Source organism: Symphalangus syndactylus, chromosome 7, assembly GCF_028878055.3.
Source record: "Symphalangus syndactylus isolate Jambi chromosome 7, NHGRI_mSymSyn1-v2.1_pri, whole genome shotgun sequence".
NCBI classification, from domain to species: domain Eukaryota; kingdom Metazoa; phylum Chordata; class Mammalia; order Primates; family Hylobatidae; genus Symphalangus; species Symphalangus syndactylus.
Genome location: NC_072429.2, coordinates 117,523,222 through 117,550,942, shown reverse-complemented (window position 1 = coordinate 117,550,942; position 27,721 = coordinate 117,523,222). Strand labels below are relative to the sequence as shown.

The 27,721-nt window shown below is 38.3% G+C and overlaps 1 protein-coding gene and 1 pseudogene across 1 annotated transcript in view; one reads left to right on the top strand and one right to left on the bottom strand.

Annotated features, from left to right (window-relative positions):
- Window positions 1–27,721, bottom strand: part of COLEC10 (collectin subfamily member 10) — a 507,785-nt gene that overhangs the window by 345,430 nt on the left and 134,634 nt on the right. The window contains exon 3 of the transcript XR_008659071.2: window positions 18,272–18,385. The gene's annotated coding sequence lies outside the window, so the exon portion shown is untranslated. The remainder of the gene's footprint in view (window positions 1–18,271; window positions 18,386–27,721) is intronic.
- On the top strand, window positions 20,443–20,862 carry LOC129486747 (small ribosomal subunit protein eS26-like; annotated as a pseudogene).

Sequence of the window (27,721 nt, the reverse complement as noted above, 5' to 3'; positions counted from 1 at the left end):
GTAATATTCATAAGCAAGTCAATTGAACCAGCCTAAAGTAAAAGAGAAATTGTCATGTTATTTCCCAGCTCATTGTGGGATCCTTTGTTCCACCTGTAAACGATGCTCTTCCCCTTGGTTATCAGTGCCCTCTAGCATGCCTTAGTTTCTCTCCATCCCCTGCTTCAGACCCCTTCCCTCAAACCTCTGTATCAGAATCCTCCACTCTCTTTCTCCCAAGTGGAAATCAAGAGTGAATGTATTCATTAATTAGGGAAGCAGCCCCTAAGACAAGGTACTAATACATCGATGTAACAGAAATCCTTAATTCAGGGAAAACTTTTATTTGCTAAGAATCTAATATGGGTCACCATAGGGGGGCAATGTCGAGATCTGTATCAAGCAGGTGAAAGACCACTATTTAATTGTTATTTCTTTTGGGGATCCTAATGACCTCTTTAAGTGACATTAGAGAAATGCTGTTGTACATGTAGGATCTGAATAAGTCTGGCCAGCTGGCTACTGCTTTACTAATTCTATCTTTTTTCTTTGGGTCCTCCAGAACCACTCTTGAAAGAAAGTTTATGCAGAAGGCATCATAAGAATAGCTGCTGCTCTGTTTGTAAGCAATTAGAGATGGCAGAAGGGTTATCTAGTTCCTCATCAGAGACCAGCAGCAGCATTGTTCCAAACACAATCAAATGTTTGATTTCTTTGGATGGCCACATGAGTAAACGTGACCAGAAGCTGCTACTTTCCCTCTCAGTTGAAAGCTTCTGCTAAATGAATCATAGCAGCTCTATGAGAAAGTGAGGGGAAAATCCACCAATGACTAGCCAAGAAACTTTCAAGTATAACTGAGGAAGTCATTGGAAGAAAAGAAAAGAAAGCCTACCAAATCAGCTGCTTTTCAGATGGCACCTCCTATGACCCCTGAATTGCCTAACAGTTCTCTGAAATAGAACATGTATTGCACTACCTTGATTGGCTTTATTAAATTAGAGTGTAAACTCCCTAAGGACAAAATCTCACCTGGCATAGTAGCAACAGTAGATTTGATGAGTCAGACTACAGGGGTTGGATCACAGCATCTGTTACTTATACATCCATAACCTTGAACTAGCTATCCCTTCTCTCTGGTCTTCATTTTTACTTTTGAAAAATGAAGATGATCATACTATTCTACCCTATAAGTTTATTAACAGTTCTGCTTGAATTAAATCATCCATCTAAAACCCCATGCACAGGGCTGGGCGTGTATTAGCACTCAATAATTATCAATATCAACTGCTAACACTGATCATTTCTGCCTTCCAAGTACAGTACCCACTGAACAGAATACTCTCAAGACAGATACAATTTAATAGATAAATCTCAAGTATTGTCCTGTAGAGTTGCTACATTGATGTATAAATTACACGGCCTAGAACAATTGTATTATCATATCATCATACCTCTGCTTAACTTATCAAACACTTTTGTTTTTATCAATTAGTACCATGATGTGAAATATTTGAGGCAGCCATATATGGATAATAGGAATTTAAACTAGGTCAAGAGAGTTGTTTCTTTATTCAACAAACAAGTTTGAAGCAGATACAGTTTTCTAGGCATTTCAAATCACTAAGAAAGTTACAAAAGGATAAAATTCATATATAATTCTTATTGATAGTAGCTTATATTTATTACTCACCACAGAATAGGCATTGTGTTAGGCTCTTCACATATATTATCTCTTTTACCTTGACAAAAACCAGCAAAGTAATTAGTATGCCCATTTTAGAGAGAAGAAAACTGAGACTCAAAAATATTCAGTGACTTGCCCAACATTTTTCAGCCAGAATTTTCAAGAGCCAAACCCCCCTCTGCAATTCCAAAGCCTGTTTTCTTTCTATTCTCTTACTATTCCTCTTTCAATGTCTCACCATAATGTCAGGTAGAATGGAATAAGCACTCAATTAGATGTACAAGTAAATTATTATGGAACTCAGGGAGGGAAAACGGTGGATTTGAATGGTAAAGGATTTGGGAAGTTTTTCTTCAGGGCATTTAAAATGAACCATATACAATAATGGAATTATAGAGGGGAGGGAGGAGTATTAAAAATGGGGGCATCAGGAATGAAAACCATATTAGCAAAGATTCGGCAATGTCAACTTGCAGGGGAGAGTAGCTGTGTGGTGAGATATAGAGAATAGGCTGCAAATAGGGGCCAATTATATTCAGGTGGAAGTCAATCTCCGGTGTTACAAAAGATGGTTAAATCTTTTAAAGCATGGACAAAATTTCCCTGTATCTTTACAAACCTGGTTGCATAACTGAAGCAAAGATCAACTTGAGCTCTACCATAATTTTGAGAAACTATCACGCTTCCTGTTTGAGCAGGTCTGACTTAATGATGTTTGTCTATAGAACATAGACGCACACACATACAACCGTGAGCAGCTGATGTCTGAACAATCATATCTTGGCCATTCATTCTCTCCACCCAATTTTTCCCATATGGCAAATCGCCCAGAGATCATTATTAGTTCCACGACTAGCCAATCAGCAAATATTTATGGTAAAGTCAGTCTGTTGCAAGATCCAAAAGAGAGAGGGAAAGGGAAAGGAGAAAAAGAGGGAGCTGGAGAGGGAGAGGGAAACGGAGAGATACAAAGACAAGGAGGGAGGGAAGGAAAGACAGAGAGAGAGAGAGAGAGAGAAGAGAGTGCTAGAGCGCTTTATTAGTGGCTCAAAAGCAGGTGTCTTACGAGGAATACAGAGTGTAAAAAATGGCAAGCCTAGGCATCAATATAGAGCTTGGGGCAGTGATGTTCAGAGACCTGAAGACCTTCAAGATGGCCTATTTTACCCAGTTTTATAGATGAAATGTTTAGAAAGCCTTGAACCTGCACCCGAACCCAATGCTCCTGTTGCCCTAGACTCTCTCCAACCATTTTATCATTTAGTTGTTGTGAAAACAGTGACTGCTGCCTCCAGAATACATCCCATTTGCCTCTGAAGAGAAGGCTTTTTTCGGCTACAGCAAAAGGAAAGTGGGAAGATAAAACAAACTTTAATTCATCTGTTCTTACTCATAGGCTTCCCATCAAGGATGGGTTTTATCCTTATTTAGAATCAATACTAAGTAAAGAAAGTATAAATATACCAATTGAAAAATGCTTTCTGTGGAGGCCTTGGCAGCCGCAGCAAATTGCCTGAGGTTTACAGACATCATGCATTTTCCCTAGGTTTTATTCTGAAACTCTCAAGTGTTCAAGCCAATCATTTCCTGGGACCCTTGATATAATAGCATCTAGGATCTGTTAATAGGGTTTCTGTTTTTGTTTTTTTTTTTTTTTTTTAGTTCTGAGACCGAGGTAAATTCCTAACAGACCAATGGAGTTTTTATACCTTAATTGCTTTTGTTGAATATTTCTCCCCAAGAGATAATAGAATCTATAGTTAAGTTGAGTATTACTATGTTTGAGAACATAAGAGGATCTTGGAGAAACTGGAGGATTTCCCCTGGGCATCTCCCATTGGTTAGACTGGTGTCAAGGAACTCAAATGTCAGAATGCTCCTAGAGTCTCCATATGCTGCCGTAAGTGGCATAGACTCTGAATTAGGTGGCCTTAATTCCCTTGTTGTTTCTCACACTAACTAGCACTTTAACCCAAGGGAAAGTTGAACTCCAAAGAAGGATTTTTTTGTCTATATAGTAGGAGAGTTTAACTGGCATGTTCCCTTAGGATCCCCCTAGTGCTAGTCTATTACAATTTCTTTGGGTTGCCCTAGACCAAACTTGTCCAACCCTTGGCCCACAGGCCACATGTGGTCCAGGACAGCTTTGAATGTGGCCCAAGACAAATTTGTAAACTTTCTTAAAAATTGAGGGCATTTTTTGCAATCTTTTTTTTTTTTTTTTTTTGGTCATCAGCTATTGTTAGTGTATTTTACTTATGGCCCAAGACAGTTCTTCCAATGTGGCCCAGGGAAGCCAAAAGATTGGACACCCCTGCCCTAAACAAACATGAAATGAACTGCAAGATAAGGGGTCAGGGCTGATCATCCTGAGGAAATAAAAGGGAAATGGATATTGGGGGTTCATTTAAAGGGTTTATGGCTGGATTTGTTCTCAGGCTTTTGGAAGACCTGAAATCTTTTGGCCAATTTTGTCTTTGGGTTAATGAGTCTCAAGTTAACTCACTTTGTTGAGGACATAGGGGCAACGTATTTTCGTAAAAAGTGAAACCAAAACAGCCTTGACTGACGAGTCCAGGTCTTGGACCACTCTCTGGTCACTTTTTCACTACATTATACTGCCTAGATTTTCTCCTTGAGACCTAAAGAAAGGAGAACAGAAAATAAAAGGCAGATGACTTGAAAATATTAAACGATTATTCCCAGCCTAAAGACTATTCTAGAAGACGTTACACATAAAAATGCTTTCAACATGCAAAAAGTGTAAGAACTTAGAAAATTAATGTCTCTCTTAGAACTTCAAAATTAGCATTAAAATGGTTAGAGGATCCTACTGTAAAGATACCTATATACCTTGTCTTAAATTGGCATTTTCTAACTTATTTGACAAATGAACACACAGTTCACAAAAACCACCAATTATCATTGTATTTGGTTTGAAATATGTAGATATGACCACTCCTATAGACCTATGGAAAGATCATTTTATCTGCACTGTGAAGTAACCATCTCACTCATCTTAGCATGTGCCTATTTGTATCTCCTTTTTCCTAATTACCTTCATTTGGCACAGAATTGACTTTTAGTATAGGGTTCACAGCCTGATCTCAGCAATTTCTTTATTCCAGCTATTAACAAGACACCTCTGTATCCCCAAAATTACCTAGCACAATTCTTGCATATCATTGATACAGAAATATTTGTCATTGTTCTGTAACTTGTTTATATAAAGCTTTTCTGTCATTTTTCTGTGGGGACAAAAGCATGAAGTGAATGACCAAGCTGGTCACTTATATATGGGCACCATTGATTTCTATCACATTGGTTTGTGGCATACTATCCAATGATGCACACCCAACCTCTCATGCATTAGTGAGAGGAGTGCAGCCAATCTAAGCCTCCTTTAAGTGTAAGTCCAGGGAAAAGGAAGCCACAAGCATCCTCCCTCAAAGTCAGTACACGCAAATCAAGGTCAGCAGTTGAAGGCCATGGTCATCTGCTCAGTGACCTGTCTTTACCCTTTGGGGCTGGTTCAGTTCCAGATAAGCTCTGGTTGGGAGGAATGAGTCCAAACCAGAGTGGCCAGAGGGTCCACATGACATATAGTTGCTCCATGAAGTCCAGCCCAGCTGTAGGCCATCCCTTGGATGTAACCCCAAATGACAAAGTCATAGACAATAAGAAGTAGCAGATACACATGGGCACAGATAACAAGACTCAGCCATACGCATTTATTGATCAGAAAGAACAAAAACAATTTTTCGAGACAAAAATAAATGTACTTAAGATGTTGTAGGGACTCAATACATTGCATTATTATTCTTAATCATGGGCTCTGACTAAGAAGGTTTAGACTGCAGCCTGGAGTATTGTGCTCAAAATCCCCCTGATCCCTCAATTTTATTATCTATAAAATGAAAATGAAATAGAATCATATAGGGGATATGGCAAAGTAGGCAGTTCCTAGCATAGAATAAGCATACATTAAACTTTTTTTTAATGGGACAGTGTGACAACCTCATCATTTTGTCATTGTTAGTTGGGATCTCTTTGAAGTTGACCTCCAGACTACCTCAATGTCTCTCTTGCTTTATTCCATTCTTCCGTTTTCTTTCCTCCTCCTTTCCCTTCTCAATCCTCTCCTTTATTTCTTTGCTATCTCCTCTGACATACCAGGTCAACCATGATCTTTCAGATGCCTACTCCTTTCTTATAGATAGAGCTGGGGAGAGAGAGACAGAACAATGTCCCAGCTAGGGAGGGGTTGGGAGACAGGTTCTCCCCACAGATTTGTTGGTTAGAAGTGGTCTACTGGAGTGAAGGAGGGCAACAAGCTTTGGTGACAGTAGCTCACACACATTTCAGGAACTGAGGAACAATGGAGTAAATATCTCTTTTTTATCTCTTAATTCACCATGAAATTGCCAGGATCTAGCCCCACCACTGTCCTCTCGAACTCATATGCAGTTCCACTAAGAGTGCTCAGCTTAACTGCCTTTGATCATGATGAGGGTAACACCAATCCATAATACTAAGGTGTCCATTGGGCTGCTGGCCAAGACACGCTAGCTCTTTTTTTTGTAACTGGAAATCATTTACTTAACAAATAGTTCCCAGAAATCAAATATGATTCAGTTACTAATTTGAAAAAAATTAAGTTATTTTGCAGAAGTATCCAATGACTCCATAACAACATACGTACATGCAAACATCTCTTAAGTAAACATTAGCAATTTTTAAGTAATATTTTTAAATGAATATAAAAGGTATGCAGACGAATACACAAATGACAAGCATACAGCTTGATGAATTTTCACAAAGGGAGCACACCCATATAACTTTCACCCTGACCAAGAAATAGAATATTCTACACATCCAAAGCCTCCATCACCCCCATCACCCTCTCTTCCAGTCGCAAGCCCTCCCAGGGTAACATTATCAGAGTTCTAACACCACAGGCTAGTTAGACTGCTTTTGAACTTTATTTAAATGGAATTAATCAGTCTCTAATCTCTTGTAGTCTCACATTCTTTATTCAACATATGATTGTAAGATTCATCCACACTGCCACATGCAGTAAACTTTCATTTGTTTTCATTGATGTAGATTAGTCTGTATCAGCCAATTTCAATTAGCTTTATATATCAAACCTTGCATAGTTCTAAGTGCTTATAAAAGCAGGAGCTGTGTATTGACTAGAGGCAAGATCAACAATTTGCTGAACTTTTACATGGCTCTATTTATTCTTTCTCCTACAGGCTTCCACTGGCAATAGCCCAGACCCAGCCATGAAAATGGGCTTTCAAACTGTGTGTTTCTTGCCTCCCTTTTCCAGGTTCTGTCTCACCAACTGATATGGTTTGGATGTTTGTCCTTTCCAAATGTCATGTTGAAATGCGATTCCCAGTGCCGGCAGTGGGGCCTAGTGGGAGATGTTGGATCATGAGGGTGGATCCCTTATGAATGGTTTAGCACAATCCCCTTAGTGTTAAGTGAATTCTCGCTCAGTTCATGTGAGATTTGATTGTTTAAAAGTCTGAGACCTCCCTGCCCTTGCTTTCTTGCTCCCTCTTGCCACGTGACGTGTCTGCTTCCCCTTTGCCTTCTGCCATGATTGGAAGCTTCCTGAGACCCTCACCAGAAGCAGATGCTGGCACCACACTCACTGTACAGCCTGCAGAACCATGAGCCCATGAGCCAGTTAAACCTCTTTTCTTTATAAATTACCCAGCCCCAGGAATTTCTTTACAGCAACGCCAAAACAGCCTAACACACTGGTGATCTGGCATCTCCTCGACCACCTTCTCAACTTTACCCACCCTTCCCAAAAGTGTGATCAGAGAGGTTGAGGTGTAATATTTTTCCTTTTCTGCCAACATAGAAAAAAACAAACTACATGTGCAGAGAATATTGCACAATTTTTCAACCCCTGCCTACGTTGGTCTTCACATTGAAGATACATGATTTTATTTAAAATACCATGATGTTCATACAATTATATATAAGAACAAACATTTGTCCCCACATTTTAAAAAATATTTAGGGTTTATCTGGGTGAATTTTTTTCTATCACCTTAAGTAGGTAGAGATAGGTGAAATTAGACTCTAGTGAGCTAAAGTGAGGGCAAATATTACAACAAAACAAGGGATGCTGAGAGAAAACATCTGTGGTTAACTTAGCCATGGAAAAAGCCCTGGAAATGGAAGAAAGTCTAACACGCTAAAAATGGAAGAAAGAAAGCATACCAAGCAATGCAGTCGCTCCGCCAATGTCATTCTGGCCCATCCCAAAGGAACACAAATAGAAATATTCTGGAATCTAGCGCCACTGATATTTAAACTCAATTTCCCGCAAGGTCAGGAATACTAGCGAGTTATTTGTTTTACTAACTTAGGTTGCAAGTGCCTTGGGCGGATCCTGTGCCTTCTTCTATATCGCACTCAGCGCCAAGAACACTGTCAGCCATCAACAAAACCATAATAGACCTAGAGCGTTTTCTAAAGGCCAACGAAAACACACACTGAGCTAATGGAGACATTTACAGGCAAAGGATTCTGGTTTCCTTTCTGAAAATGCCACCAAGACAGCCTAGCTAATTAGGTCTTAGTAAATGACAGACTGACCAGAATGGTCCACCTGCCTTTATGTGTATACCAGACTGTTTTTCTGCTAGCTTGGTTTTTATCTTTGCTTTTATTCTTCTAGCTATAAGTTAAAAGGTCTATTTTTGAAATTTCAAAAGACTTTCTCTGAGATCTGACTTGTGAGTTCACAGTGATTTCTGGAATAATGGGAATACAGAGCCTTAACATTGTAAAGAATGAATGTATTCACCTGGAGCTGTTCACTCATTCCTCTCCTACCCCTATTACCTTCCTTTTGGCAAAACTTCAAAAAATAATTTTGTCCAAGGCCACCCAGAAATGCAATGACAATTCCAGGGACAAAATTCAGATGTTCCATGCAACCTTGTCTCTTACCCAGCCTAAGAGTAATCATAATTTTTCCAATATTCCCATTATAGTTGTCCTCATGACAGTCTAACTCAACCCTTGTTTGTGTTTCTGAAAATAACCCAAATTGATGGAGATAGGCATTGCAAATATGGGACGCTGAAGTAGCACAGACTCGAAGCCTAACAAGGTCTCTCCGTGAACAAGAATGACTTTGATGTCCACTAAGGTTCTGTAAGCCTTGAGGAAGACCACAGAGGATGAATGTTAATCACTGGAAAACTCAAGAAGAATTAATGGAGCTTCTATTATAAGAAATCAGAATACAAATGTTTCTGTGTCCCTCACATTCTCTTCCTCCAAAATACTAGCAGAAAATGATCAAACTACAAGTCATAGACTTAATCTACCAAAAAATAAATAAATAAAAATTTTTGGAGAAGCCAAAGCATCAGCATAGAAGCCAAAACATACCAAAAACTTGTATTGCAGTATGACAGAGCAGAGAGAAAATGGACCCTGTAAGTAGATATGTCTGATTCTAGTTTCATTTGTTATTAACATTGCAGTTTTCTAAACCTCTCAGTTTTATTTCCCCACCTATAGAATTAGGACTAATAATTATGTATACAGTATATATATAATTATATATATTTCGAGCTCTTTCAATTACAAATATGAAAAAATTAACCCAAAATTGCTTAAGCAGAACAAGCAAATTAACTAATTAAAATAAAAGAAATATATTAGTTAAGTGCCTGAAAAACTTAGGAGCCTCTAGCTTTTGGCACAACTGGATTCAGGTACGCAATGTTGTCAGGAAGTGATATGTTCCATAAGTCTGTTATTTTCTAAAATGGCTTAATTTTCAAGCATGTTTTCCCATCATGATGGCTTCAAGAACTAAAGGATAAAATACTCACAGTCCAAGTTCAGTGGAATAAAGACTTCTCCTTACCAAAAATTCTACTTGGGAAATGAACCTCATTTACTCTGGGCAGTTATATATCCACACCTAGAGGCAGGACTAGAAGGAATTACATGCCATTACATGAATAAGGGTAAATGGCTTCAGGAAAGGCAAAAGAAAACATCCCCTGCAATAACACACTGGGGTTGTTGCAAAAAGAAACAAAGAAAACTCATCCCAGTGCCTGTAATTTTGACTAAGACAAATAATAAATTAAGTAATTCTTATTGCTGGACAAAATTTTGACATCCAGGAAATATTTTCCTGTACTGACCCCCGTTAAGGCACACATTACATGCCCTACTGGAACCTCCATGATGTACACAATGTTCTGCCAAAATGATAAGGGGTAATTAGGTAAAGCTGCAAGATGGTGAGATTTTAGCTGGGTTGAAAGGGAGCAGAAGATTTATCCAGGCTGAGAGGCACAGAGAGGTCATTCTAATGGGAAGTAATAAAACAAGCTGATGACTATGTATTTTTTTATCTAAGAAAGAGTGATGTCAGTAAGATGGGCATTCTAACCAATAGAAAATGGCATATGAAGTAGATGTGGGAATATTCGTAGAAAGATTTTGCATACCTCCAGCAAAAATAACATTTACAAAATTAAGTTGTTTAAAATGCAATTAGTGAGGAAAGATTTTTAAAGAGCTCATTCGACATAGTTCTTTGAAAAGATATTCCTCCTTAAACTGATCTCCTTTCAGTGGGGTGGCCTGTGTACAAACATAAATTTGACAAATTAAGTTTAGAGCTCTTCATTATAAGACACAATTAACTTACTCCAATAAAAAGGATGATTTATTGCTTTAAGAATGTTAATAAATGCCCCAGCCACAACTGAGAAACAAAACGTACTTTAGAACAAGAATACTATATTAATATACATGATGTGGGTTCTAACTAGTGCCAAAATGAGAAATAGTTCCTGGATTTCAGATAGAGGCCTGTCCAACAACAACCTTATTTTGAGGATTTCAAAGGTAGATTTCAAATAAATTAGAAAAAGCAAGACAGAAACATTTAACTAAATGTGAAAAGAGACTTTTTAAACACATTAAGAGTGCCAACCATAAATAATTTTTGCAAGCAATATTAAGGCAGACTTACCATCCTTCCAGTAAAGCACCTACATAACACAGTAAGAATCTTTATTTCTTCTGGCCATGATGAATTCATATGAGTTACCCCATTTTCAAAAAGATGTCTACAGAAGGCTCTCCTGGCAGCCAAAAGCAGTATTCTCTCAAAATAGAAACCTCTTCTGAGTTCGACTTAACAGGTCTGTTATGATCATCTCAGAGAATTTACCAGTCTGAGGAGCTTTATTACATGTAAATGTAAATTTCTTCCAAGGCTTGAAGAAATTCACTCCATATTTCGGGAAATGAACGTGTGATTTTTTTTTACATGTTGTTTTAATAAATGAAACAATAGTTCTTCTATGAGGCACCTTGAGCTACTGATTAAAAGCTGTTGTGTGTTTACAACGAAGCAAAAATGCATTCAAACACATGAATATATGAGACAAAATTATTCAATAGGCCCAAAGGCAAGTGAGGCTTGTACAGAGGCTAGGGTAAAGTAAAAAAATCAATTCCTATTTCAGGTAGTGAGTAGTATTTGGTTTCCTAGCAGCTGAGGCAAAAATGGAAAGATGCCATGCATTACAAATTAATTACAATAGTTAGTACAGGTAGAGCAGCAGGGAGGCCTAAAGGTAAAGTTAGCACTTTGTTTCTCAGAACAGAGCTTTGATCTTTTCATGTGCACTTATCTGAAACCCCACATTCAGCACCACACAACATAAAACACAAAGATTTAGTCTTGTTTAAGTTTTATCTTATAGCTGCATGTGTGTGCACGTGCATGTGTATGTACGCAGGTGCATGTGTGTGTGGCCAGCTGTCTGTCTCATCTATAAAAGAACATCAATATATAAAACATAAAGCTAGCAAACATCTCATTTTAAAAACTAGATCCCAAGAAGCCATCAAAATGAATTAAGAGTAAAATGCATCCCTGAATAAATCCACTGTGTGCTGAAAGTGACTGAATCCCTACAAAAGACATAATAAATTGAATTGTTGCCTGAGGATATTTAAGATTGAATGTCCACCAAATACAATGATTTTTTGTTTTGCAGAATTTTATGCTGAGTTGTTCTTTACAGAAGTAATAATGCCGAAAGACCCATACTGCTTCCTAAGTTTATGCTTAGACAATATGACAAGGTTATCAGTATAAAGAAGGGCACTTGTATTTCTCTTTGTTGAGCAGGAGGAGATAAAGTTGATTCATTTCATAGTTGTATCATGTTAATATAGATTAAAAAGACAGGTGTTAGAACTTAGTCTTTTTTGACCTCATTTAGGGCTAGCTTTCCTTCAACACAAGCATATTTTTACTTGCTCTAATTTTGGCAAATATATTGAATGAAAGACATTGTAATACCTGAGGGACCATCTGGATTGACTGTCTGGATTGGTTGGCCCAAAGACACTTATTATCCAGAGAATCAGTCAGATGATGGAGCAATGATGAAGTTTACAAATGGCTTTGAGATGCCTTTAAACCTGAGGTATGTCAATGCAAGTGCATAAAAATAAATTGTTACATTTTCAATTTAAAATACAGGAATTGGAAAGACAATGTCAAGAGAATGGGAAGACAAGACACAGACCAAGAGAAAACATAGCAAAAGACACGTCTAATAAAGGACCTCTGTCCAAACATACAAATAACTCTTAAAACTCCACAATGAGAAAATGAACCCAATTTAAAAATTAGCAAAAGCCCTAAAGAGCCACCTCACTAAGGAATATGTACAGACGGCAAGTAAATGTAGGAAAAGATGTTTGATATCATATGTCATTAGGGAATTGACAATTTGAATAAAAACAATATACCACTACACACCTCTTATAGTTGCCAAAATCCAAAACACTTACCATACCAAATGCTGGCAAGGATGTGGAGCAATAGGAACTCTCATTAGTTATTGGTTGGAATGCAAAATGGTACAGCCATCTTGGAAGAAAGCTTGTCAGGTTATTACAAAACTAACTCTTATCATACAATCCAGCAATCACATGCCTTGGCACTTGCCCAAATGAATTTTAAAATGTGTGTCTACACAAAAACCTGCACATAGATGTTTATAACACTTTTTCTCATAATTGACAAAATTTGGAAGCAATGAAAATTTCCTTCAATAGGTGAGTAGATACTGTGGTACATCCAGACAATAGAATATTATTCAGCACTAAAAAGAAATGAGCTATGAAATCATGAAAAACATACACAACTGAATGGTTGTGTATGTGTGGGAGAAAGAAGGAATATAGGAACTCTCTGTACTTTCTGCTTAATTTTGCTGTGAACTACAACAGCTCTAAAAAAAGTTTATTAATAAAAAACATGATGATTTCCTATACTGCATTGAAACTAACTTCATGACTTGCTTTATTCTCCTCTTACAGGGATAGAAAGAGTGATTATATGTTTATATTCCTCACTTATAGAACAGCTGACTCCTAATTTTTACTTTATTTTCGATCATTTTCCTCATTTTCTGTGTCCTACCAACTCTGGCATATGTCAAATAACAACAACAACAAAAAAAGAATGCTGCTTTGAGAGTAGCAATCAAAAGCATTGTTTGAAAAGTGACCACGATTATTTAAATAAGCACCTGGAGACCAACTAGTTGAAACTCTTTAAGAAACCCTGACTGCCTCAGCCTTGCTAATCTCTTTTCTTATTACTCATCAATTCCAAATTCCATTAATCTCCTAGCGTGACTAACATGAGAGTTTTCCAGAATGATCAGTCAGAAACACGTTCTTCTTCATGGTACTTCTTGCACACCTGTCACAGTCACTTTCCCTCAGGATTGTTCAGAAGGCATGATCACATCCCCCACAAAGGACATTTTCTTCCATCCTTGTCTCTTTATTAGATAGTATCCAGAAGTGCCCCAGCAGACTTTCACTCAATACTCACTGGCCTAGATTATTCTTCAACTGAAGTTGGCAAGTGATTGGCAAGAAAAATTACCCTGTTCGGCTATGATCAATTACAATTTATACCCCAGGACTGAGAAGGGGGTTGGCTATGTTTACTTATCACATGGAAGAAAAGTCCAAGTATTATAAAGTCTCACCTAAAAGAAGGGGTGGAAGAAAACAAAAATGAAAAAGAAGAGGGAGGAGGAGAGCAAGAGGAGAAGGAAGAATAAAAGAAAGGGAGTGAAAATATCTTTGGGATAAATAACCAACAGCATCTATGTACAGTTTTATAAAGACAATTTCAGTAAAGTGTAAGATTTAAAATTCTATTAAAGCAAACATGAAGAGAAATTAGATGAGGAAATAAAGACAGTACACACAAACTATATTTTAAGGGATATTGATGTAAATGGAAAAAAGATACATCCAATAGTTTCCAGAGAAGAATATAGGGTCAAAGAAGTTTGAGTTAGTTTTAATTTTATTTTTAAGATAGGTGATATTGTGGCCTATTTCTAGGCCAATATGAATAATCCTGAAAAGGGAAAGAAAATGATATAGGAAATGTGAATATCACAGGATCCAACTCCTGGTGAAAATGACATGGAAAGGATTTAAGTTACTGATAAAGAGTTTTCTCTTTGCAACAGAAGTATGTACAACCTTTTAATAGAAGGGATAAGTCAGTAGTTGAATACAAATGCTGAAAGATTGATTGAACTGTTAGTAGGAAAAAATGATAGTTCTTATGCAATTATATTTCTTTTCTTTATAAAGTGAGCTTCAGTGTTATGAAAAGAGAGTAGGAAGATAGAGATGTTTGAAATTTGAGGAGAGAGGAGAACATGTGAGAATCTCAGAGAGAAAGGAAGTGCATTTTCTTGAGAAATATTATGAGGAAGCTTAGTAACATTGAGATTTTTAGCAATATTTTTACTGTTATAGCATTGGCACAGAAGGAGTGGATAATTTGGTTGGGTGAGTTTGGGGTTTTGCCAGATAAACAGTATAATGGAGGGAAGATGAAGAAAAGGAGTTAAGGGTGCTTTTAAAAGCGTGTTACAGTACTAGCCCATGAAAAATTTAGGCTGCATAGGGGAAAGAGATGTAAGAACTGAATAGAGGTGACAGATGGTGAAAAGGAGTCAGGTCAATGGGTTTAAAGTTTGAATGAGGTCAAAGAATGTTTGTTTGGGGAATATAAAAGGAAGTCACTAAAAAATTGAAGGTGTGCAGAAGATGGTCAGAGAAGAGGGTTGGAATTAAAATGTTGAAGGTGCTATAACTATTGATGATGGCAAAATGGCTGAACTAGAATGCAGAAAAAGATAGTTGAAGCTAAAAATAGTTGGGACACCAGGAAGTGGGATGGACTATTCACTTCTTGGATTCATCACTTATTTGCTGTTAACCTTGGATAAAGTAGTTCACATCTATAGTTCTTGGATTCTTCATCTTAAAAAGGAGGATAATAATATAAACCAATTCATAGGGTTGTTGTGAAATCTAAAAATGTTCATTATGTAAAATGCTTTTGACAGTGCCTAGCATAGCGTAAGCATTCAGTAAGTGTTCCCAGTTAGTACTATTTGCATTTATATCATGTATTTATTACTTTATTTTTAAATGGTGAAGTTGCTGAATATGTTAAGTATTCACTCTATAACAGGAACTGTTCTAAGCACTTATCTTTTTTTAAAATCTCATTTAATTATCACAGTGTCCTTACAGGTAGGTACTATTGTTATACCCATTTCGTAATTTAAGCTACAGAGCATAGCTAGTAAGTGACACAGACATGCTTTTAATCAAATCAGTCTGCTTCCAGATTCTCCATCCTGAAGCACCATCCTATGCAGTGATTGACAGTGGCATAGGTGAATCCAGGTGATGAGAACATAATGAATGAGGAGAAGACATTTGGAGGGAGAGATATGAAAACAACAAGGAAGGGTAATGGATAATGAAGTCTATGACACGCACATCAAAGAATCTGGGGTTTTGAGGGAGGAAGGAAGAGAGACAGCCTGGAAGTGACAGTGGGGAACAAGGCTGACAACACACAGAAGCATTTCAAGTATTTCCGACCAAAGGACAACGTGAAAAAATAGCTTCAAATTTGGTCATCCAGTGAACTTCGCAGTTCCTTAGGATTCTGTCCTTGTCATTGTATTTTTATCCCAGGGAGAGAAAGTTCTTGTGAAATTCTTGTCCTCTACCCAATCTTGCTAAGAATCATACTCAGTTTAGGGGCAAAGCTATAAGGCTAATCAATCGGTTACCAAGATGATTTTTTTTTTTTAGTGGCTCTCAGACCAGTTCCCACATGAAAGCATTGTTTTAAAAACAAAGCAAATTCTCAAATGTGGGGACTTTTCTGGTACGTGAGATATTGCAAATAGTGTAATTATATACAACATTCCTAATTCCATTTACTTACATGACAGGTTCAAAAATCAATCAATCAATAAACCAATCAAATGCTTTTCATAACCAAGTAGTTATAGATGAGGGATTAGCAAAATGCAGCCAATGAAATAAATTCAGTCTGTCACCTGTATTTACATGGCCTGAGAGGTAAGAATTACTTTTACAGCTATAAATGGGAGAAAAATGTTAAATGTTAAATAGTATTGCATGACATGCAAAACTTATATAAAATTAAAATTCTAAATGAAATAACTAAAATCTCATTACAATTCAGCATTAACAGGTAACATTTGCAAAAACATTTTTGATCAGTTTAAACCCAGATTAAATAAAATGTTTTCCCCCCAAAGAGTTCCATTCTTATCTTTCCGTTACAGAAATGTGTATGTGATCATTATTATATTTTGAATTCCATCAATAAAAATCTTTTTTTGCTACATATTTGCTATATAATCACCTACATAATATTCTCAATTTTGTCTTTTATCCTGAGGTGCTTAAGATATTTGATATCTGGACTCTTACAGAAAAACTTTGCTGATTTTTGGTCATAAATAATGAGTAGACAAAGTTTATATTAGTGTAGGTATTATCATGTGAATATTGTGAATGTGATACCTGGGTGTCTGTGTATAAATGTAGCCATTTGATCACATATCATTCCACTCACAGACATTTATTGATCAACTATTCTATGCCAGAAACTGTCCTAGGTGCTGAGAATACAAAGTTGAAAATAGGTAGTCATTGCTTTTAAGAAAACCAGTCTTATTATTTTATTGTGGTGGTAATTTTGATAAAATTGAAGAAGAACAAAGAATTTCTACAAAATTTTCTTTTAAATGAATATGCCCTCTTCTTTCTCCAACTCAATTGCCAGCTATTATTGGTTACTGAATTTTATTATTTTATAAAACATTTGATGAATTCACTGGTTTTCAGTCTCAGTTAGAAAATTGGAGTGGGCAAACAGGACATCTCTCCCGACTTTTAACACCTTTGGAGTAAGGTTCTTGTGATCTCTCCTATGCTTACCCCCTATTATGTCATTTGATGTTTTTTGGTGGCGGGGGGCGGTTCCTGGCATGTTACTTGGATAAAGTCATCCAAGGTCTGTGTCTCCGCCAAGCTGAACTGAGCATTGTCAGTTATCATAGCAATTGTGTTGCTCATCAGCAGAATTGAGACCCAAAGCCATTTCCATAGTTTTCAGTAGCTAACGCTTATCCTTTTCTTTCTAAATTGTCTCTGACATCAATTGCCCTGCAGGATTTCAGTGTGGGTTTAGGGAATTGAACAGCCAACGAATTCAGGCTGTTCTTATAGCATGCAATCATAACTTGTGTTTAGCTTTCATAACAGAATCTTATCCAAAACCGTCTCAAAGATGCCAAAACCAATCTGAAACCACTTCCTAGGTCCATTGCATAACAAGTGGATATGCTCTTCCCACCACATGATGAAGGGCACTAGGCAGCTAGATATCTGATCATATGAATGGTGAAAGTATTTGTCTCGCTGTTATATTTAAGCTACAAAACTTGCAAGATTTCTGGTTCCACATTGTTTATTGAAGATTTTTCTATTCACATTCATTGCTATTCCTTCTTTAATGCCTGAGAAGAGTCTATTGCTATGTCTTTTCCCTCACATCCTAGAGTGAGTCTAATTCATTAGCCCTCACTTTTAAATGCACTGCTTAAAGTACAGTGTTATTCACTGGGAATGTTCTACCATAGCTTAAAGTTACCGTTAGTAAGATTTTGCCATTTTTCTAAGTGTTTGCTGCTTCCAGGGCCTAATATTTATACACGTAAATGTAGGCATAGCCAGAAGGTGGAGTATTCAGTTCTTCAGAAATTAAGGGGTCTCATTTTTATGTTGAATCTGGACTTTGACCCTCAGATACCCTTGATCAACTTAACCAATGATTTTCCCTACCTAAGCACATTAGAAAAAAAGGTAAAAAGAGGATAGAGCACAAAAATCCGGTGAATTTCCTAAAGCCAGAGTTCCCAGCCCTTGCAGTATTGCCATTTACTTCCAGTTTCTGTTTGATCCAGTCAGGCATCTGAGGCCTCTAAATGGATCCAATCTAGTTAACGATCAGATCCAATACAATCATGGACCCAGTCCAATTTCTGTCATGACTGCTGAACCCAGTTTAGATCCAAAATTTGCTCAAACTTGGAAAGCTCAAAATACAAATCCATGCAGCTTTGGAATCAGAGAACTTACCCATGATCCTCAGGTGCTACCAGAGGGCAGTGGACACAGTGGGCCTGGCAGGCATCTCACTTGGTGTTCCTGGGGGCTACTGGGGGTCTACCGCAAATCCCACTCTGACATCTTCTGCAAGAAGGAAAACATTAGACAAATTAACAGAGTTTAATTGAGCAAAGAACAATTCAAGAATCAGGCAGCTGCCAGAATCAGAGACGCAGGAGCTGCCACAACAGGAATTTCAGGGAAGGTCAAGGGCCTGGGGAATTTCCTCGGGTGGTGGTGATATAGACGTCTTTTAGTTTACCTCCCGAATGAAGGCAATTTTCTCAGAATTTATTTTAGAAGGTTTTAGTGCCATTAGAAGTAAGTCTCCTACTCAATTTGCCTGGTTCTAAAACCAGCTTTTTCCAATTGTATAAGCAAATAAATTATTTTAGGCATTTCAAAAGACCCCCTGAGGGAAATATATATATAAAATATATATAACTTTTGTAGGAGTAGGATATTTGGGAATTCAGGCTTTTACCTGCTACCTACAGATCAAGAAATAGGAGGGAAAGAAAAATGAGTATTTAAGGGTTGCTTTGACAGAAATGAAAGAACCAGGGAACACAAAGATTTTTTTTAACATATAAAAAGCTTTTTTATTTCCCAAGTGTCCTGTTTCCCTAGCTCTGTCAAACACTATTGAGCTTATCTGCCTGGGAAATAGCAGGGCTATGAGAATCCTTATTTGGTTCAGCAGCCACCTGTTACCCCAAATGTCTTCTGTGGTAGCAATGTTGATTCTCTCTGAATCCTGCCTCCATGAAAAAGAAGTGCCCATTCATTTCCTTTTATTTTACAAATACACAAAGCTGGGAGGTTGTGCTGTAGCCAGAGCACATGGTACGAAGAGGAGAGTTTGGCAATGCTGGAATAGGAAGGAATAAAATAACAGATTTAAGTCTGGAGGGGAAAGAAATTGGAGAAAAAAAGTGAGAGAAAAATTAAGTGTGCAGGGAGGGTGAGGGTCACATCTAAACCTAATGGCCAGAGACCAGATTATGCAAATTCTTCCAGGCAGCTCCACACTCTGCTCCACCCAAGCACCCAGCCAATGAAAGAACATTTCTTTAACTGATTTTTCATGGTATCTAAAACTGCCAGCATTATCTAAATTCTTTAATGGTATAAAAAAGAGACATTTTAACTTAATGAAATCAATTTGATGCCATTTTGATAAGAAAGTAATATATGAAGTGATTAATAAATTTGGGAGTTTGATCCCTATCTATACCCACTACCATCAAAATAACAGGCTTCAATCAATTCCATTTAGTGCATTCCATGTTTCTGGGAAGACATCACCATGCCCTCACCTTCGACATAATCCTTAGAGCCATCCTAGACTCCTCTATCTCTTTCACCATCTCCCCAAGCTTTGGCATAAGAAATTACCAATACAGGCAATGTCTGTTTCCTAAATATCTCTCAAATCTGTCCTCTCCTCTCTATCCACACTACCACTACTTCATCCTGGGCCATCCAATTCCTCATCTGGATTTCTGATATGAACTAAGTGGTCTTGTCTCCTGACTATGCTTTAAAGAGACAATTTGCTAACCTGCAAATCTGTTGTCATCATCTTCTTGAATATCTTTCTTTGGGGTCCCCCACAGCCCTCGGAATAAGGCTTACACATATCCCTATCCTTACAGGATGCTTCCTTAATGGCCTTTCCAGAACAATCTTCTGTCTTTAGGGGCTATCCATGCTATGCCATAGTGACATTTCTTCCAACGTTTTATGCTGTCTCATGCCATTGGAGCTTTGTTGTGATACTGAATACTCTTGCCTATTTGTCTCATGGAACTGTGTGTTCATAAGTGTACAGACCATGTCTTATTTGTTGTTGTAGCCATGGCACCTGGCATAGTGTTTGGCACATGGTAGAATGAGGCAAAAAACTGGTAACTTTTAAAACAAATTGACAATTTTAAAAGGAAGGAGTGTTTGTGAGCTGGATACAGGTACCATAGTCATGACTGTGAAGCTATCCCCGACTGTCCTAAGAAAACACAATGGTCCTGAAAATTTGGGCCAATGGGAGAAGGCTAACGTGGCTGATGGTCACCAGAAAAAAGAAAAAAAAAATGCTTAAAAGAAAACTGTCACTCCTCTCTCCGGTCCGTACCTCCAAGATGACAAAGAAAAGAAGGAACAACGGTCATGCCAAAAAGGGCCGCGGCCACGTGCAGCCTATTCGCTGCACTAACTGTGCCCGATGCATGCCCAAGGACAAGGCCATTAAGAAATTCGTCATTTGAAACATAGTGGAGGCCGCAGCAGTCAGGGACATTTCTGAAGCAAGCGTCTTCGATGCCTATGTGCTTCCCAAGCTATATGTGAAGCTACATTACTGTGTGAGTTGTGCAATTCACAGCAAAGTAGTCAGGAATTGATCTCATGAAGCCCGCAAGGACCGAACACCCCCACCCCGATTTAGACCTGCGGGTGCTGCCCCACGTCCCCCACCAAAGCCCGTGTAAGGAGCTGAGTTCTTAAAGACTGAAGACAGACTATTCCCTGGAGAAAAATAAAATGGAAATTGTACTTAAAAAAAAAAAAAGCAAACTGTCTACTGCATAATTTTGCAGAGGGCTGGCCCTGTTGTAAGGGATGGCTCAAAAGGAAATTTCTGCCCAACACAGGAGGAAAGAATACCAATTATTTTTCTGTTAAGCAGGGCCAGGCCAACTCAACAGAAAACCAGAGAGGATGGGCAATGCATTCCTGGAAGGAAGCTACTAGTGCTGGTGCCATCAGCCTGGTTGACGAAAGAGACATGATCTAGGAGCCACCCAGCTGAAAGCTGGTACACCACAGACAGACATGCTTCTTGGAAACGACCTCTGGCAATTAGGAATTCAAGCTTAGCCTCAACTTCTCAGATGAAGCCTTCTAATTTTCCTTTTCCCTCCCATGTGCTTCTTCCAGGAAACCTGCCTTGTCCTCTGCAGTAGTTGTGAAAGATCAAATGTGCCTTTTACCAAAAAAGGCGGGACTTTCATCTCCTCCCAACTCCTCTGTGTGTATCCACATGGGATGGCTCATACAGGACACTCCTAGGACCTGAAATGAGGCCACCTCCACTCTCTGCCTATGAGTGTTTGTGTGGAATGAGAGTACATGAAGTCAAGGTGGAAGACCAGACCCACTAGTCTAAGACAGTAAATGATTATAGAATAATGTGACCATGAAAACCACCACTTTGAATAGAATTTGTCTGTGATATTTTTTGAGCCTAGACAAGTTTTGCATGCTTTTGTGCCACTTCTTCATGATGTGACTCATGCTAACAACTAACTTTAACCAAAACTTTACCAGGAGAATAAGGCAAAATCAGAAAAAAAAAAAAATAAAAAACACATGGCCTACCCAATTAATTGCAAATTAAAAAATAGTCATTGAAATGGGAGAAAGAGATCTGACTCCACTTTGGTAACCAATCTCTTCTTCCAATATTCCAATAAAGTTTCCAAACTTTTCCAGACATTCTCCACCTGCTTCTCATTGACACAATGTGTATCTTTCCAATGGGTTTCTTCTACATGCCTACCTCCTCCATTCTGCCCAGTTGTACCAGTGCTTATAACCATTACAGCATAGAATCATTCCTCTTCCACTTCTTTCTCCCCCATCATCTACCTTCCTTCTGGAAGGTAGGGATTTGTCTCCATCATCTCAACTTGTCATCATTAGGTCACTCTTTCCTTCTAAACACCACTTCCTGTGCCTCACTGCTGGACTGCCACCATGGCCAGGGATCATGGTCTATTTTAGCACATAAAAAGCAATTCATAAGTATTGGTTGATTATCTAATTTGGCTGATTTCATGTACTTGATAAAAAAACTTGGGACATGGCGGCCGGGCGCGGTGGCTCTCGCTTGTAATCCCAGCACTTTGGGAGGCCGAGGCGGGCGGATCACAAGGTCAGGAGATCGAGACTACAGTGAAACCCCGTCTCTACTAAAAATACAAAAAATTAGCCGGGCGTGGTGGCGGGCGCCTGTAGTCCCAGCTACTCGGAGGCTGAGGCAGGAGAATGGCGTGAACCCGGGAGGCGGAGCTTGCAGTGAGCCGAGATTGCGCCACTGCACTCCAGCCTGGGCGACAGAGCGAGACTCCGTCTCAAAAAAAAAAAAAAAAAAAAAAAAAACTTGCGACATGGCAATATGTTATGTGTTGAAACTGTGTGCTCCATAAGTGTAGAGACCATGTCTTATTTATTGTTGCAGCCATGGCACCTGACATAGTGTTTGGCACACAGTAGAAGGAGGCAAAAGGCTAGTAACTTTTAAAGCAAATTGACCATTTTAAAAGAATGGAGTGTTTGTGGGCTAGGTACAGAGATTACAGTCATGACTGTGAAGCTATCCCTGACAGTCCTAAGAAAACATGATGGCCCTGAATGAATATAAAACATGTCCAGAGTTTTGTCTTCAGGTACACTGTTGCTCCTTTCTGAAACCTTCATTTTCTCACATTGACTTAAACACTGCATGCAGATGGAGGATTTTGTCTACCCATGAGAGTTTGATAAAATGTCAACCGATGAGAGGGCTACAAAAGTACAGATGTTGTCAACCCTGAACATAATTTTGAGTTTGGGGAAGCAGTGACAATGTAGTCTAAGTGATTCTTCACTCAGGATGCTCACAGAAAAACATTCACAAAGCTCAATCAGTAGCCCCAATGAGGCTAGAAAATCAGGGTAATTCTGGAAATAGAGAGACCATAGGTTATATAGAGAACAGCCATTGACAGATGATGTGCTGTGTTTTATAAATCATAGGGTTTCTAGCCCACAGAACAACTCAATTTCTTTGACTAACCCACAGTATTTTTAGCCATTTCACTGACAAGTTCCATGTCTGAATAATATTCCTCTTTTGCTTGCTCAATTCTTGTGTCTTCCTTCCTTCCTGCTGTGAAATGCTGTGTCTACTGTGTCTTGCTAAATCACTACCATATTTACTTGTGTTTTTTCTGCCAACATGCTCAAAACCTGTTTTGTCCCCATCTGGGGGAAAAATATAACTTAAAAAAAGTAAAAAGAAAATTGTGTCTCTTATATGAATATATATATTCCACTGTATTTTCTACCTCATTTTGAGCCCTTCCTGGTTACCAGGCATCATTAAGCAATTAGCACATATTATCACATTTAACATTCACTACATTTGCAGTCTAGGTACCTGTTATTACCTTCAGTTTAATTTATGAGGAAATGGGCACAGAGAAACTTTCCCAATGTCATTTGCTTGTATATTGTAAAGCCAGAATTTGAGCCTAGGTCAGTTCGAACTTTTAACTCTTTGCTACTAATCTTCTATGACTTTGAAGTCTGGATCTTCATTTCCCATTGCTCCCTCCAATTCTGGCCGTGTTCATCAATTTCAAAAGAATTCTTGTCTAATGAAATTGTGTGTCACGTAAGAGCACAGAAATCATAATGATATAACTAAGACTGAAAGAAGTTAAATGACTTAATGTAAGATGTTAAAGCTATTTTGTGCCATCTTAAATCAAAACTAAGTTTTTCCTGTCCTTCTGTTGTTCTTTCATCCTTCTTACAACACTGTGACCCTTATATGTTTCCTATTTTTTTAAGAAACAGAGTCTTCCTCTGTTGCCCAGGCTAGAGTGTAGTAGTGCAGTCATAGCTCACTGCAGCCTCAAACTGCAAAGCTCAAGCAGTGCTCTTGCCTCAGTCTCCTGAGTAACTGGGACTATATAGGCAAGCACCACCACATCTGGCTATTTTTTAATTTAATTTAATTTTTTTTTAGAGATGGGATCTTATATGTTGCCCATCCTAGCCTCTTGGTCTCATGCAATCCACCCGCCTCAGCCTCCCGAAGTGCTGGAATTACAGATGAGAGCCACTATACCCAGCCTTATTTTTTCTATGAATTTTTGGTGAGCAGTATTTCTTTTCCTTCACAGAAGCAGCCCTATTTGGGCAAAGAAGAATGAAACATCTCAGAGGCAGAGATCCAAATACACTTGACCCTTGAACAATGCAGCAGGTTAGGGATGTCAACCCCTTGTGCGGTTGAAAATCCATATATAACTTTTGACTCCCCAAAAACTTAACTAATAATAGCCTAGTGTTGACTGGTAGCCTTACTGATAACATAAACAGTTTAATTAACACATATTTTATGTTATATGTATTATATACTGCATATCATTGGAAGCCATAATGCACACACCAGATAAATAAACCTTTTTGATTCTTAAGACATCTTGGTTATGAAGGATGATTCTGTAAATGCAAGATGTGAATTTATAATTTCTCACTTTATAAGTTGCCCATAGGAATTCACTTAGTTGGTGGAAGAGACTAAATACAAGCAAGCCAATACCAGGCAAGCTTCAAATTGGGCCTTTTTGTTTTGGATGGCCTCCCACGTCCCTTTATCTTTCTCCTGTCTCCTGGAATTCATCTTCTTCCCCGCTCATCTATCACCTGTCTATAGTTTCTCACTGATTTGGCTGCCCAAGCACAAACAGTACCAACTTCCCTTTCCTCTACTGTTACCCTCTCTCTTCTTCCTTTCCATGAATTCTCGTTCCCTAAGCTGGATGATCTCACTTAAGTTTTTGAAGTTTTGAGATCTCTATTATTCTTTTCCATTCTTTCCCCTGTCCTTTGCTGAGAGCTGTCATGACCTTCCAATACCTTCTTCGGTCCACCCCCTAAAGAAGAATTCCACCAGAACAGAGCCTTGCCGTAAACTGGGAACATTTCCAATGCCCCTTTTCCATGACTACTGCCCCATCAACATTTAAACTATCTGAATGCTCTTCCTTCAAGTCTCGTGCATTTGGGTGGTTAATGAGCACTAAAATTACTAAACTAATCCCTGCAAATGTGAGCTTCCTAATACTTCACCTCATAGTAATCAAATTTAAAAGCACATGTGTATAGAAGAGCCTCTCTAGGAGTGGCTGCATTTAAAGACAGCAAGATAGGTTCCTCAAATCTCCTAATAGAGACCAATTACTGCTGGCTTCTTTGACCTCCAAAGTTAAGTTTATTCCTCCAACTCTAGAGAATTACCATTTCATTTCTCATTGTGTCCCTTAAATTACTTGTTTCCAATAGATGGTTTGTAATTTCATTAGATGGTAGTAAAAGCTCTATTTTTCTTTTTACTTATAGGGTTTATTTTTAATTTAAAAAGAATGCAAGCTTGTTTTAATAATTAAGCAGAAGAATACTGAAGAAAAGGTTAACAATCTCACTCTACCCCATTTCTACTCCATCAACTCTGATTAACCAATGTTAACAATTTGGTATATATTCTTCTACCTTGTTCTCTATGATCCAAAAAATTATATCCAAAATAAGTACATACGTTCACACAAAGATATACACATGTGTAAATAAAGTATATTATTGTACTTCAAACATGGGATCATTTTATACCTATGAATCTTTTGCTTGATTTGTTCTTAATAACATATCATGGATATCTCTCTGGTCATTATATTCTATATTTTAGAGTTCTATAGTTTAATCAAGCTTCTCTCTAATAAGAGATATTCACGCTGTTTCTAGTGCCACTATAAACAATAATACAGGAAATATCACTGACTATAGCTTTGCTTTTTTTTTTTTTTTTTTTTTTTTGAGACGGAATCTTGCTGTGTCACCCAGGCACCCAGGCTGGAGTGCAGTGGCGCGATCTCGGCTCACTGCAAGCTCCGCCTCCCGGAGTCACGCCATTCTCCTGCCTCAGCCTCTCTGAGTAGCTGGGACTACAGGCGCCCGCCACCGCGCCCGGCTAATTTTTTATATTTTTAGTAGAGACGGGGTTTCACAGTGGTCTCGATCTCCTAACCTCGTGATCCACCCGCCTCGGCCTCCTAAAGTGCTGGGATTACAAGAGTGAGCCACCGCGCCCAGCCTTAGCTTTGCATTTAATGGCTTTCCAAACTGTAGGATGTATTTCCCAAATTGGGATTGCCCAGGTGAAAGAAAATGTACATTTCCTGAAGAAGGTTGGTTAGAGTAATTCCCACTTTCGTTAACAACATCTCAAAGTGTCCATATCCTTAGCGTATTTATATGATTTTTAAAACTGTAAACATATTATTTGTTATAAGCATACAAATGGGGTATGTTTGTGTGTATGGGGGCTTATGTCTACTATAGCGAGACCCTTAAAACTAGGGGCCTGAGGTGGAAGGAATGAAAACAGTTACTTGAGGACCACCTTTAAAGATGTATACTAAGATTTTTGTATGTGTTAAACCTGGTTGAAAATACTGACAATGACCCTTCTGGGAGCATAAAGACAGATGTAGACATTTTAGGAAACATGAATGCAGCCTTTAGGATGGGTATGGAAAGAGAGAGAATGTTGTTATTAGCAGCAAATTGCAAAACAAGCAAATTGCTCTAATTTAAGGTCTATATATGGATAATTTGGCCAGTTTCTTTATTTTTCCTACCCATTGTCAATCTGTATAGCCACTTGTTCCCTGGAGTAGCTCGGAGTACACATGAGAGACAGTAGAGTGTATAGTTAATAACAATGATGGAAGTAGTAACAGGAGTTAATATTGATTGAGTGCTTGCAATGAACCACATGTTCTTCCATGTGCTAAGTCCAGTTCCCTTGATATCGCCATGCGCTGCACCAACAACATGCACAAACTTCCTATATTCCTAGAATGTCCAGTCGGTCCTAGCCACATACATGCATTGATGGGATACCTTGTTAGGAGTTATATTTGAATTTGGCCCCTACCGCCCGCATCCTCATCTTTCTGCTCCCTTTCTCTTCTCATTCCCCTGCTTCTCACCCACAGTGTTCCATAGAAACTGCTAAGGTGAAAGTCGCCAGGTGACCTCTATATGGCCAAATCTAATGAACACTGTCTTCAGTTTTCTCCCCTTTGACATTTGGCCACTGTAAGTCTTCATGAATGCAACTCTCACGTGTCTCATCACGCGTATTAACCCTCTTGCCTGGCTTTCCTTCATTCCTCCTTTCTTCTTCTCTATTATCTCCTTAAAGGCTAGTCTTCTCCAGGATACTAAATTTGAATCCTTTACCTGTCTATGGAAAACCCAATCCATATCCATGAAATCAAATACAATATATAGGCTGCCAATACACAAAGCTAAAACTCCAGGCCTGAATCTTTTCTGATAACCATGTCTGTATCTCCAACTACCTAGCAGAAGGACCAGATATATCTATCTATGATTAAAATAAAATTCACTTTTTTCCTTTAAACAAGCCTATTTTTCCTTCATACTCTGTGTATCATGACTATCCAGCTACTACTCATCTTACAAATATAAAAGCATCATCCTAAATATCTCCTTCTCTCTCAACTCCCAATAATAGCAGTTATTTATTGGATTTTGATGTGGGGCCATATTATTTTTATACTT